The sequence below is a fragment of the Mastomys coucha genome, unplaced genomic scaffold (genome assembly GCF_008632895.1).
Source record: "Mastomys coucha isolate ucsf_1 unplaced genomic scaffold, UCSF_Mcou_1 pScaffold21, whole genome shotgun sequence".
NCBI lineage: Eukaryota > Metazoa > Chordata > Mammalia > Rodentia > Muridae > Mastomys > Mastomys coucha.
Window position 1 is genome coordinate 159,848,143 of NW_022196904.1, and position 12,826 is coordinate 159,860,968.

Sequence of the window (12,826 nt, forward strand, 5' to 3'; positions counted from 1 at the left end):
TGGTTAGTGAATGGAGATAAACCTGGATGGTACTGTAAAATTCAATGAAGATTTCAGAATTCAAAAAAAAATGGGGTACAGAGCTAAACAAAGAATTCTCAACTGACAAATACCGAATGGCTGAGAAGCACCTAAAGAAATGTTCAACATCCTTAGTCATCAGGGAAATGCAAATCAAAACAACCCTGAGATTCCACCTCACACCAGTCAGAATGGCTAGGATAAAAAACTCAGGTGACAGCAGATGCTGGCGAGGTTGTGGAGAAAGAGGACCATTCCTTCATTGCTTGTGGGACTGCAAGCTGGTACAAACACTCTGGAAATCAATTTGGCGGTTCATCCGGAAATTGGACATAGTACTACCAGAGGACCCAGTTATACCACTCCTGGGCATATACCCAGAAGATGCTCCAATATGTAATATGGGCACGTGCTTCACTATATTCATAGCAGCCTTATTTATAATAACCAGAAACTGGAAACAACCCAGATGTCCCTCAACAGAGGAATGGATACAGAAAATGTGGTACATCTATACAATGAAGTACTACTCAGCTACTAAAAACCATGAATTTATGAAATTATTGTGGAAATGGATAGATCTGGAGAATATCATTCTGAGTGAGGTAACCTAATCACAAAAGAACACATATTGGTATTCACTCTCTGATAAGTGGATTTTAGCCCAGAAGATTGGAATACACAAAGTACAATCCACAAACCACAAGAAACTCAAGAAGAAGAAAGACCAAAGTGTAGATACTTTGTTCCTTCTTAAAAGGGGAAACAAAATACCCATGGAAGGAGTTGTAGAGACTAACTATGGAACAAAGACTAAAGGAAGGACAATTCAGAGACTGCTCGACCTGGGAATCCTTCCCATATTCAGTCATCAAATCTAGACACTATTGTGGATGCCAGCAAGTGCTGGATGACAGGAGCCTGATATAGCTGTCTCCTGAGAGGCTCTGACAGTACTCGATTAATACAGAAGTAGAGGCTCACAGTCATTCATTGGATTGAGTACAGGGTCCCCAATAAAGGAGCTAGAAAAAGGACCCAAGGAGCTGAAGGGTTTGCAGCCCCTTAGGACGAACAACAATATGAACTAACTAGTACCCTCAGAGCTTCCAGGGACTAAACCACCAACCAAAGAGTACACATGGTGGGACTAATTTCTCCAGCAGCATATGTAGCAGAGGATGGCCTAGTTGGTCATCAATGGGAGGAGAGGCCCTTGGCCCTGTGAAGGTTCTATGCCCCAGTGTTGGGGAATGCCAGGGCCAGTAAGCAGGAGGGGGTGGGATGGTGATCAGGGGGAGGGGGAAGGGAACAGGGGTTTGTTTTAGTTTTTGTTTATTTTATTTTATTTTTTTGGAGGGGAACCTGGGAAAGGAGATATTGTAAATAAAGAAAACATCTAATTAAAAAAGAAAAGAAAAGAAAAGAAAGCAGAGTCTCTCAAATCAGTTAAGGGCCATGGGGAAGCTGGAAGTGAGCAGTGGGGCGCGGGTTGGGGGTGTAAAGTGGTTTGATGTACCAACATTAAGATCTAATCTCAGAGCCTCAGGACCTATCTAAAAACTGACAGCTGAGAAAGCAGAAACTGAAAGAGATTGAGGGGCTCACGAAACAGCCAAGGTAACTGAAACATTGAGTTTCTGATTCCATAAAAAAGCCTGTTTCAACAGGTAAAACGGAGAGGGATGGAGGAAGATAACTAATGTTGACCTTTGTCCTCCACATATGCAAATATGGATGAGTATGCCCATCCATCCATAGAAGCCCTACACACACACACACACACACACACACACACACACACACACACACACACACACCCCGGGGGGGGGGGGCTAAATACGTGTATATATTTGGAACAGCTCACTTCTGCTTTGTTACTAGCCATACATATCTCAAGACCCACCAAGATGCAGAAGGCAAGAGAAGCAGACTCTTTTCCTGGCCATGGAATAACAACTACACTTGGGAAGAGCACAGGGAGTGGGAGCCATGACTTCAGGCATCACTGGCAAACACATTCCCAGGAAAATAAAAGGCAAAATATTAAAAGCAAAATACAAAGCAACTAAAACAGAGATGCATTTGAATTTTTATTTCCTTTGGGATGCAGAGACAAAATAAACATTATTACTATAAAAGGTATGTTGGCTTAATCAGGATGACAATCAGAGTAAAAAATCAAACAGAAAACTGGGAAATCAAGTAAAATTCTATATAAAAGCAATTAAAGATGGTATATAAAGACTTTTTATAAATCAAAACTATATACAAGAATTTGAGGCTTAAACTATTCCTAAAAGAAGGACCCAAGAGATGAGACAAAAATAGACAACATCATGCCTGCAGGTTGAGTTAACAGTGGAATGTGTGATATAAACCTATTGGGAAGGAGATTCTTAGCACAATAAAGTGTATTTAGAATATTCATTTGACTCTGTAATCTATTTTGAAGAAATAAACGAAGGCTTACACCATCACTTAAGTGCTACTTGCAATGACATAATTTTAATTTTTAAGAGTCCTTGATTACATAAACTGTAATTTCAGTACATGTGATAGAAATTCTTCTGAACTTCAATTTTTATGTTTAAAAAAAAACACTGAAGTACACAGGAAGATTTATAACACATTATGAGGAAGTAGAATATGAGACTTTACTGGGAGTAAAATCTATATATAAACATATACCCATATATCTGCAGTCTACAAACACTAGTGACTAATATCTCCATGTCTATGACGCACTAACAGGTCATTGCATTTCATTCTATATTCAATATTGTAAAAGCTTTCACAGTAAACATGCAGATGTTCATTTTTAAAGGGAAAATGCTATTTAAAGAAAAAAAATAATGTAATGTAAGGTAAAATACTAACAAGGTCACATGCTAGTAGCAAGTCACTGCCAACAGATTAAAAGCAGGAGAAGCATCATCCTGCAGCCGATGACCTGGGAGTCAATGACCCATTTCGTGGCCAGGGCATCAGCAGCCAGGCCACTTTCCCAGGCTCACCTCCCAGCCGTGGAATGGATTCCTACGCAGTTGTGCAGTGTGGTAAATTTGCCAGCTTTCTTCTGCCCAGATCAATAATTCACCCATTTGTTTTCAGTGCTGAGCCTTTTTTATTTTGCTTCATTGTTGTTGATGAAGTTTTGTTTTTGAGACAGAGTCTTGCTACACAGCCCCAGCTGACCTGGAATTCACTAGGAAGTCCAGCCTGGCCTGGATCTCTTAATCCCCCTACCTTAACCCCAGTGCCAGGATTATACTTACTTTCTACTATGCCCTGTTTTCATAGACTTTTCAAATACAGTATGTATGGGGGGGGGATCAAACAACAAGATATTAGCCACTAGCAACTAAGGTTCCCTGGGCTTGAGGCTCTTACCTATAACAGCCACTGTTTCTCCAGAAGGATCCTCATCCCCTGCCTCTCAAAGCATGATGAACAATGTGTAAAAACATCAACTCAGGATGCTGGGACTCACCCAAAGCTTCTGACCCATGCATGGGGTGCAAGCTAAGCATCTGTGCCCACAAGTTCCCAAAAGGTATGGACAAGGCTTTTGAAAAGCACTATTTCAGATCATTATTCCCTATTACCCACATCAGAAATGGATTCTTTTGCTTCTATGAGTTTTATCATGTATGTTTTTCCCTCATATGGAAGTCAGAAAACAACTTGTGGGAGTCAGTGTGTTCCTTCTGCCATAGGGATTCCAGAGATGAAACTCAGGTCATAAGACTAGCCAGCAAATGCCTTCAACTTCTGAGTCATCTCACCAGACTGAGACATGTTAGCAATAGTAATTATTACTATTAATAACAATAATAATACCTAGCCTGGCTAAACCCCAGAATCTATCATTTCAGTTTAAGATGGAGCAATACATTCAAAATGCAAGCCCAACTAGTGTAGGCGTGGTGGCATATACCAGTAATCATAGCACTAAAGAAGCTGAGGCAGGAGGATGACATGTCACAGACCAACCAACTTAGTAGACCCTGTTCCAAATGAATAAATAAATATACAAGCCTAGCACCATATTTAAAAAAAAAAAATGACTGCTTATGCTGTAATTCTCAGCCAGTATTCTTGACTGACAACCCTGCAGCCTTCAGCAACCATAAAGCCTGGCTTCACTCCATGGTCTCATGTTAGGAAATACATTCTAGGGAAAGAATCCTTCTTATCTCTTCTCTATCTATAATGGAGTGTTAGTCCTTCCCAATGAAATGTCTCCTTCCCATGCCTATTCCCCTTTTTTCTCTCAATGTATTAAGTAGTGTATTAGGCCCACCTTGAAAACAGTTAGGGTAAACTTGATAGAGTGAGGCATCCTGGGTAACCTTGAGATTCTTTCTTTTCTAGTATCATTGCTCCTTACAAATAAGGGGAAAGAGACGTGTTGCTAGCCATGGTAGTACACTCCTTGAATCCCAGAACTGGGGAGGCAGAGACAGGTGGATCTCTGAGAGTTCAAGGCCAGTTTGGTCTACAAATCGAGTCCAGGACAGCCAGGGTTCTGTTACACAGATGAACCACGTCTGAAAAACTTAAAAAAAAAAAAAAAAAAAAAAAAAAAAAAAAGAGGAGAAGGAAGAAGAGAAGGAGGAGGAAGAGGAGGAGGAGGAAGGAAGGAAGGAAGAAAAGAGATTTTAGTATCACAGAAACTTTATCATTTCACAGGGTACTCATACCTCCCTTTACCATCCAATATTCGAGGAGCATGTGTCTGCTGTGTAAGAGACCTGGATTAGATACAGAGAAATGTAAAGCAACAAAGCTGCAGCTGGAAGGTGACTGGAACACAGTGGCGTCAGGAGCAAGCAGGTAATATAGCTGAGAAGTAAGTTCAGACCTGAATTTTATGGCCCTAAAACCTTCAAGCCCCAGGAAATGAACTGAAATCCCTTCTTCTGAGCTTACTTAGTGTCTGTGTTAAAAAAGAGCCCTACACATCATGGCTGTGAGTCGGCTTCCTTCAGCCTGGACATGCCCACTACCATCTTGAAAGAAATCTGCTTATCACCCTCCTGAGACTTGATGAAACCATGCTCATTAACAAGGAAAGCTGAACAAAGTCACAAACTTTCTCCTCAGACCCTCACAAGGGCCCTGAAGGAACTCTAGCCATCCAGAGCATGGCAAACATGGCTTTGGTAGGCCTTGCCCTTCCCTGCTATTTCCTAGGCCTTGCCAAAAACCATTAGATTACATTCCTAAAGCTAGCCACCAAGATCTTATTTGGCCACTTCCTCCCCTTAAAGCTGACTGCTTTGCTTTAGGTCAGTCCTCTCCTCCCAGTCCAGCTAGCAAAAGCCCCTTTTGGCTCATCCAAATTAACATGCTCAAATAAAACTAAAGATTTCATCCTAACACAGCATTTTCCCCTCTTACCTTTATAAACTGCCATTTGTCTGTGACCAATGTCTGTCTCCTCTCTAACCAGAGGCAGTCCTTTTCCCCACATCCTTGACAAAACCTCCTTCCCTGTCTCCTTTGTTCCCTTTCCCTTCTCCATCATCCTCCAGCTCCTTGTCTTTGTCTCTTATTCCCTGTTCTTTGTCCCTCTGAGGCAAATAAATCTCCTTTGTGTTGAGAACTTGTCTTGTGCCAAATCCTGGTCCTTCAGATCCTCTCCTCACCAACATTATGCTAGAGGAAACAATTCACAGGAAGCAGGACTGCTATAGGTTCTCCCGCAGCTCCGAAGTCTCCCAGAGGTACAGCTCTTTGTCAGCCACCATACTGTGGATGGGATCCTCCAGCAGTTTAATCTTTGGTACAGTGACCAACTTCCTAATGGCTGGCCCAACCTTTGAGTCACCCATGATCACTAATACCTTCGTAAGCTCTTTAGTTCATCAAAATGGACTTGTACGTTGTGGTGGTTTGGATATGTTTGGCCCAGGAAGTGGCACTATTAGGAGGTGTGGCCTTGGTGGAGTGTCTGTGGCCTTTTTGGAGAAAGTATGTCACTGTGTGGTGGGCTTTGAGACCCTTCTCCTAGCCACATGGGAGCCAATCCTCTCCTGTCTGTCTTTGGATCAAGATGTAGAACTTTTGGCTACTCCAGTCCTATGCTGGCATGCTCTCACCTTGATGATAATGGACTAAACCTCTGAACCTGTAAGCCAGCCCCAATAAAATGTTGTCCTTGTAAGAGTTGCCTTGGTCATATGGTGATATCCCAAAATGCCCTTATCTATGAAAAGGGCCCTGGATGTTTTTGAGAAAGGACAGAAACACTCTTTAAGACAGAAAAATAATAGGACGGAAGCCTACCAAATATCTGAGGCAAACAAGGGGCTGAGGTCTGGCGCACTGTTTAAGAGTACTTGCTGCTCGTGTAGAGGACTCAACTCTAACTCCTAGCATCCACCTGGGGTGGCACATTACCACCTGTAACTTCAGTTCCAGAGGGCATCTGATGCCACCTTCTGCAATAATACGCACATACCCACATAAATACAAATAAAGATTTTCATGTATGTGAGACAAACCATATCAATCCAACATGGACATGACTTTTCTAAAGAAGGTCCTAAAATCTGTCTTCTATTTTAGCTTGTACACTCTTCCACAATCATTCCCAGAGTTCAGTGTCAGAGGCAACAGCGTCAGCTTCATCCGGCAGCTTACTGGACATGCAAATTCTCAGGCCCCAACCCAAACCTCTTAATCCAGAGGTTTAATCTCTGGAGACAGAGGTATCATGTCAGTCTTTTCAGGCCCTGGGGACAACTGATGCACAACCAAGCTTGCTTGCAAAATTCTGCTCAAACATCTTTTTACAGATCTTGCTCCTCTTCTACTAGTACAGACTACAGGCCTTTGTGCCTTGTCCAATTTCTTCACCTTAGGTGAGTATTTTTCTTAAGTACCTGCAGGATTCTAACCCTCTTGCAGAAAGGTAGATGTGCAGTACCCATGACTGAGACACTGACCTAGGTGGTAAATGTCAATGTCAATGGCTCGATTTACTTAAGCCATTTGACTCACAAACTGGCATGGCTAGCTTTCAAAGCAGGCCTAGGTGTTACATGACTCCTATATTCTCAGAGTCCTTTACGTAGCATATTTTTGTATGTTCTGTATGCCCAGGTTTCAGATGAAAAGGGTCCACATGAGAATCCCTGCTGTACAAGAAAACATTCACATGGTGTCTTTTAGCATCCTGCATCTCTCTTTGCGGGAAGGGAGAGGGGAAGTGGGAAGATGGATATTTTTTTAGAACCAGGGAATGATTTATCGCTGAATGAAACAGCATTAAAAACTTAAATCAAATGTGTGAAAAGAATATGTTGTTTTTACTCCTCTTAACTCTACTGAATTATAACCTATAAGCCCCACAGAGCTTGACATAAAGATCCTATGCACATTTACAGGAGTCTAAATGGTTGCTTCTTCCTGTAGTACACTCATTACAGGAAGCTTTACCAAAGCATCTATAAAGAGGTAGCATGTTATCAAAGACGTCAGTGTAACCAGGCACGATTGATAAGCACACAGCCCACATCACATATGTATTCTGGGAGCCTTTATCTGCACTTAATTAGTTTAGCTATTGCTTTCATGGTTCATTTAGACACCTCATGCTTCATTAAGTATCAATAAATTTTATCCTTAAAAAAAAAAACCTTTTCAGTAGAAATATGAGTGTCTCTTCAAGTGACAATCTTGTTAATGGATGTGTATATTGCAAGTGTGACTCTCAGGACTGACAAACCCCAACTGCCATGGCTGCAGTACCCTGAAGTAATATGCAAATCATATTCTATAGTTTAACATTCATGCCTCATCCACACATATTTTCTTACAGTAGAACGGGTAAAAGCCTTTCTTTTCTCTTCCAAAAACGATGCATCTTTTAGGTTTCTATTTTTGTTTTGTCAAGAATGCTACTTATGTTTCATAAGCTTCTTTTCTCCATTGCATCAATTCCAAATTCCTTTTTATTGGGAAGACAAACTTTAAGCAACTTTTCATGGCATAAAGGACAGTTTTCAATCACTGAATGTTTGCTTTATCAATTAGTCCAAAATGGGCAGTGGTCAGTTACTGTGATCTGATCCTCTACCCTACCAGAGGGTCATTTGGACTGATTACTGAATTCCGGGCACAGGATGGTCTAGATAGGGAGGTTGCGGCAATGAGGAAAAGCATTACCACAGGAGCAGGAGCAGGACCGCTGACTTCTCCTGACTCCTGGGACATTCATTTCTCCATTCTGTGAAGATGCCTTTACTCTGTTTGCGTGCCAAAGCCTGTCACTTAGTTCCTTGTCCTGAAGCTCACATTGTCCCTACAGAAAGTTAATCACTCATTCATTCATTCTTTCATCCACCCATTCATTCATTCACTTAAAAATGTGTTGCTGAGGAGAGATTCCTCCACTGACACTTCCATACAGTATAGTAGAGAAGGAGTGCTCAATAAAGCAAGGAATGGACACATGAGAAAGGTCATTTCAGGCAAAGGTACATTCTATAAAAGCAATGTCACAGTAAGTTGAACGATGGCTGTAGACTGAGTGACAGGTAAGATTTGTAGCTCATAAGCTGAGCTGAAAATAGTAAGAAACAAAAAACAGCTGTTAGAGAATTTGAGGGAGAAGGGGAGAGCCTCAAAAATGAAATCCAGCTAAGAATAAAAATCATGCAGATGAACTGAACTGGCATGGTGAACAAGAAGCCCCAAGATGGTAGGTGGGAGCAGTGTTGCTGGATAAATCTGCCTAACTATACAAAATAATCTTACAGAAAGTAAGGCTTGTGACCCACTTGAGTTCATACCTCTTGCACGTAGTTCATACCTAGTGCATAGTCCACAATATGGATTCAGTGAAGGAGCTCAGGGGATCAACTCCCAGAGGCATGGATGACAGATACACTGGAGATGTTCATATCATTTTGTATAATTTGTCTTTTCTCAGTTCCCTACTTTAACATCACACTTTATTCATTCTATACAGAGATAACTCACTAGAGCTCCTCAGATACTAGAGAAGGCTTGAACATCTGCTTTTACATCAGAGATAATAAATTGTGTGGTGAGGTTGTCCATGTGGTTTCACTGACCCTTGAGTGGCCAACCGTGAAATGTGTATAGGGAGCAAGAAGTAGGAGTTCAGAGTACAAGTAGCAAGGGTCTCCAAAAGGAAGCTCAGGCTTGCCTCAGTGTTTATGTAAATGTCCTTCAACTCAGTCAACGGTGGAGAACCGAGAATGAGCACTAATATTCATAATCTGGTTTTCGCTGTCATCGTCATCATCATCAACTCTACACACAGAGTAATATAAATGAACTCTCACAGTGAACTTTATTATCATGATGGATGAGGAGAAAGAGCAAAAAGGGACAGCCTGTTAAGAATACTTTCATTTCCATGCTGAAACACATTGCAATGCTTCCAAATTTGGCCTATCTGTTTTGCCTGTGGTAAATAAGAGGCAATTTTTGAATAATGGATGAACGATGCCTGGTTTCATTTCCTCTAAATAACTTTTGATGATGAAGAAGACCTCACTAGGTTGGCTCTGACAGGCCTCAAGATCACCTCACCAGGTTGGATCTGGCAGGCTTCGAGTCCATTATAAATGCACACAGCCAGAGTGACTACATTGGATATGTGTGGGAAACACAAGCTTGCTGCGTTTATGCACACCAGTAAAAATTCCAAAGGGGTCTGATGCCAGGAAAATGCCTTATTTTGTCAGAAAGTACATCTCCCACACAGCAGCAGGTCTGCCATAGCTTGAGCCACATGTTAAAAACAAAGCAAAGTGACATGCGATACGGGCCTCACTGCCTGATGACAGAATTCACGAGCTGTCTTCGCTCTGAGCTTTTCTGGAACAAACTGAGTCCGCATAGCCCAAGCCTGCCTGATGGTTGTGCCTTATTACAAACCATTTTTGCTTTCTGCAAAACCCTTACCTCTCAGGTGGCTGGGACTTGTTTCTTATTAGGATTTCAATCGTTATCCCACTTACAAATAAAAGTCCAAAATTCTAAAGAACTTGGTACCTTCCAGTCTACTATACAGCTAAGCTAATACTCATGTATAGGTTTGTTTGTTTTTCCTGAAATCAAGCAGATACTATCACAAGTGTACTTAATCAACTGGCAAGTAAGATACTGGGCCATTCTCCTCACAGTAGTTGTGTGGTAACTGGGATTCCATATTTCTAGTGGAGACCCTTGTTACTCACAAGATACCGATTTTATGAACATCAAACATTAAAACATTATAAGCATCTTTCATCCAGTTCTGTCTCATTGACTTCTGACACTAGTTTTGAGTGTACACCAAGTGAAAAGAGCTTTTCCATGCGACAGAACAAGGATCCAAGAGAACGCTGGGCACCCCTTCATCCTTTTCCTGTGTTTGTCCTGATGTCTACTTCTCCTTCTCCCTGACATCCAACCCAACGAAAGCAAAACATCTTTCTTGCTGTGCTGCGTTGGTGTTCTGGGGCTAATGTAACAAAAGCGCACAAAGCAGGCAACTATACGCAACAGAACTTCACTCCATCGGAGTTCCAGAATTCCTAACTCCTTGTGTTTGCTGGTTGTTTTCTCTCAGAAGGCTGTAAGAGTCCCTTCTTGTAAGATCCTGCTTGTCTCACCCTAGTGTCTGGAGATGGCTGGCTTGCTTGCTCCTTCCATCACAATTCTCTGGTCTCTCCCTCTGTCATCACATCATCTGCATCCTGTGTCTTCTGTAGCCAAACGCCTTTCTTACAGATGTGCCTGGATCCAAACATCCCTCTTTTTTATAATAACGACCATCACGGGATTAAGTCACATCCAAATCCAGTATGATGATATCTTTTAATCTAACAATATGACAAAGAATATTTTAAAGAGCAATCACATTCTGAAATTTTAGGTAAGTATGAATATGGAGATGGTGGAACTCTGTATGGTCAACCTAACTATGACCATATCTTTTCAATGCCACCATTTCAAAGGACTCTGAAAACCATCTTCAGGTAAAATATCCAAGAAAGAACACTAAGGACAAGTGCATAACTCAATGAATTAAACTAACAGGAGATCTATCAGACAAGAATTCTAATCATTGATGACTGAACTATTCTTTACTGTTTTGCTAGTTGCCCAAAGATTTTGCCAGGCAAACATATCTACACAGTGACATCAAAAAATGGTTTCCCTGAATTGACCTCTTCTCTGGATCCAGATTTATAGATAGAAAGCCTCCAACCAATGTTCACCATCCAGATTGGGTAGAGAAAGATCTGTGTCACATAGAGACTCTATATACACAACATCATTATCTTCGTGAGAAAAAGAATGAAGCCTTCAAATATAAACCAGTTCTTTCGAAGTTATACAGGGGGCTAACGTGTGAGTGCAGGTATGCTTAGATCTTGGATCTGAAACCGTTGTCTCATTTTAAGAGCACACACACACACACACACACACACACACACACATCCTCAAAAGTAATTTCATTTACCCAATTTCTTACACAGTTGTATGTTAGAACTGGAAAATATCTTAGCTACCATCCAAAAAAAAATAAAATAAAAGCTCGTTTAAAAAATGAACATGCCACAAATGATGACTGATCATTCCCAAGATGATAGGGATAGATGGATAAGCCAGAGAGAAAGCCATCAACGCTTGGGCTTCTAGTTTAAGTTGGTAACATCCACCCTCTCTGATTTCTACCTTCACAGTTAAACTATATTCCAAAGCCAGTGTGGTAAGATGGTCCAAACTGAGGATGCTGAAAGCCAACTGCATAGATTCAAATCTAGGTCTATCACTAACACCTGTGAGCCAGTCATTCGGGAGCTTAGCTAACTTCCATGTTCCACAGGAACAAAGTACAGTTAGTAAACATTGACACTGACACACAGTAGCTAGGCTCTCACAGAACTGTGGAGAAAACTAAATAAACCCAGAGCAGAAACTCCCAGTAAGTAAGTTAGCTTGAAGTGATTTTGAGATGATCATCAAAATGTAAAGACAGCAAATGAGTGACCAGTGGTTTTCATCACCTTTCCATGTGTGGTAGCCTTATTAGGTGCAAAGCCTCAGTCAGTTCTTCCTGGCCCTTCAGAATAACTAAATTATTATTTCGTAATCTCCTTTCCATCCATCTAACCCTCATGCCTCCCTCTAAACACAAATGCACAAAGCTCTTCTTTCTGGTTTTAATTTCCCTGAGTATGTGAGTTCACATCTAACTGCCTTCCTCCAGTGATGGTGCGTCGTTTAGTGTCCTTAAAAGCCAGTGATGTTAGGAGCCTAACCCTGACAAATCCTTGTTCTTGTCCTCTCATGACTTATCGTTAAGAGCCTCAGGAAGGCAAACCCTGGGAAAATTATACAAACAGCCCCAAATATTTGAAATCAGCATTGTGCTCACATGCTTACGCCTCTCTGAAAGCTTAGAGCATTTCTCTTTCGGTTTTATTCTTTCATTAGCCCAAGGCTTGCTAATTAATTGGAATTTTCCAGATCTTTTGTTGCTGTGACAAAGGCAAACAGCACAGAAGCTCATTTCTTCATGTTGAAGAGGGCCCATCCACCCTCCAAGAGTGCAGTAGACGGGGGCTAAGAGGGAGGATTAAGTCGACTTTGAAAGGGTCGGACTCTGTGAGTTCCTGGCCCCCTCTCCCCACCACAGCTGTCTTCATCTTCTCCAATACTGATTAATGAGAAGTGACGTCTCAGCCACGGTGTTTATTCCTCCAAGAGAGAGACTGATTCTCGGGCATTGTGCGTGATTCTAAAATTAGATGGCGAAGAACATCCGATG

At 41.5% G+C, this 12,826-nt stretch overlaps 1 protein-coding gene across 2 annotated transcripts in view; it reads right to left on the minus strand.

Annotated features, from left to right (window-relative positions):
* Positions 1 to 12,826, minus strand: part of Glis3 (GLIS family zinc finger 3) — a 426,677-nt gene that overhangs the window by 312,007 nt on the left and 101,844 nt on the right. The gene's annotated exons all lie outside the window — the stretch shown is intronic.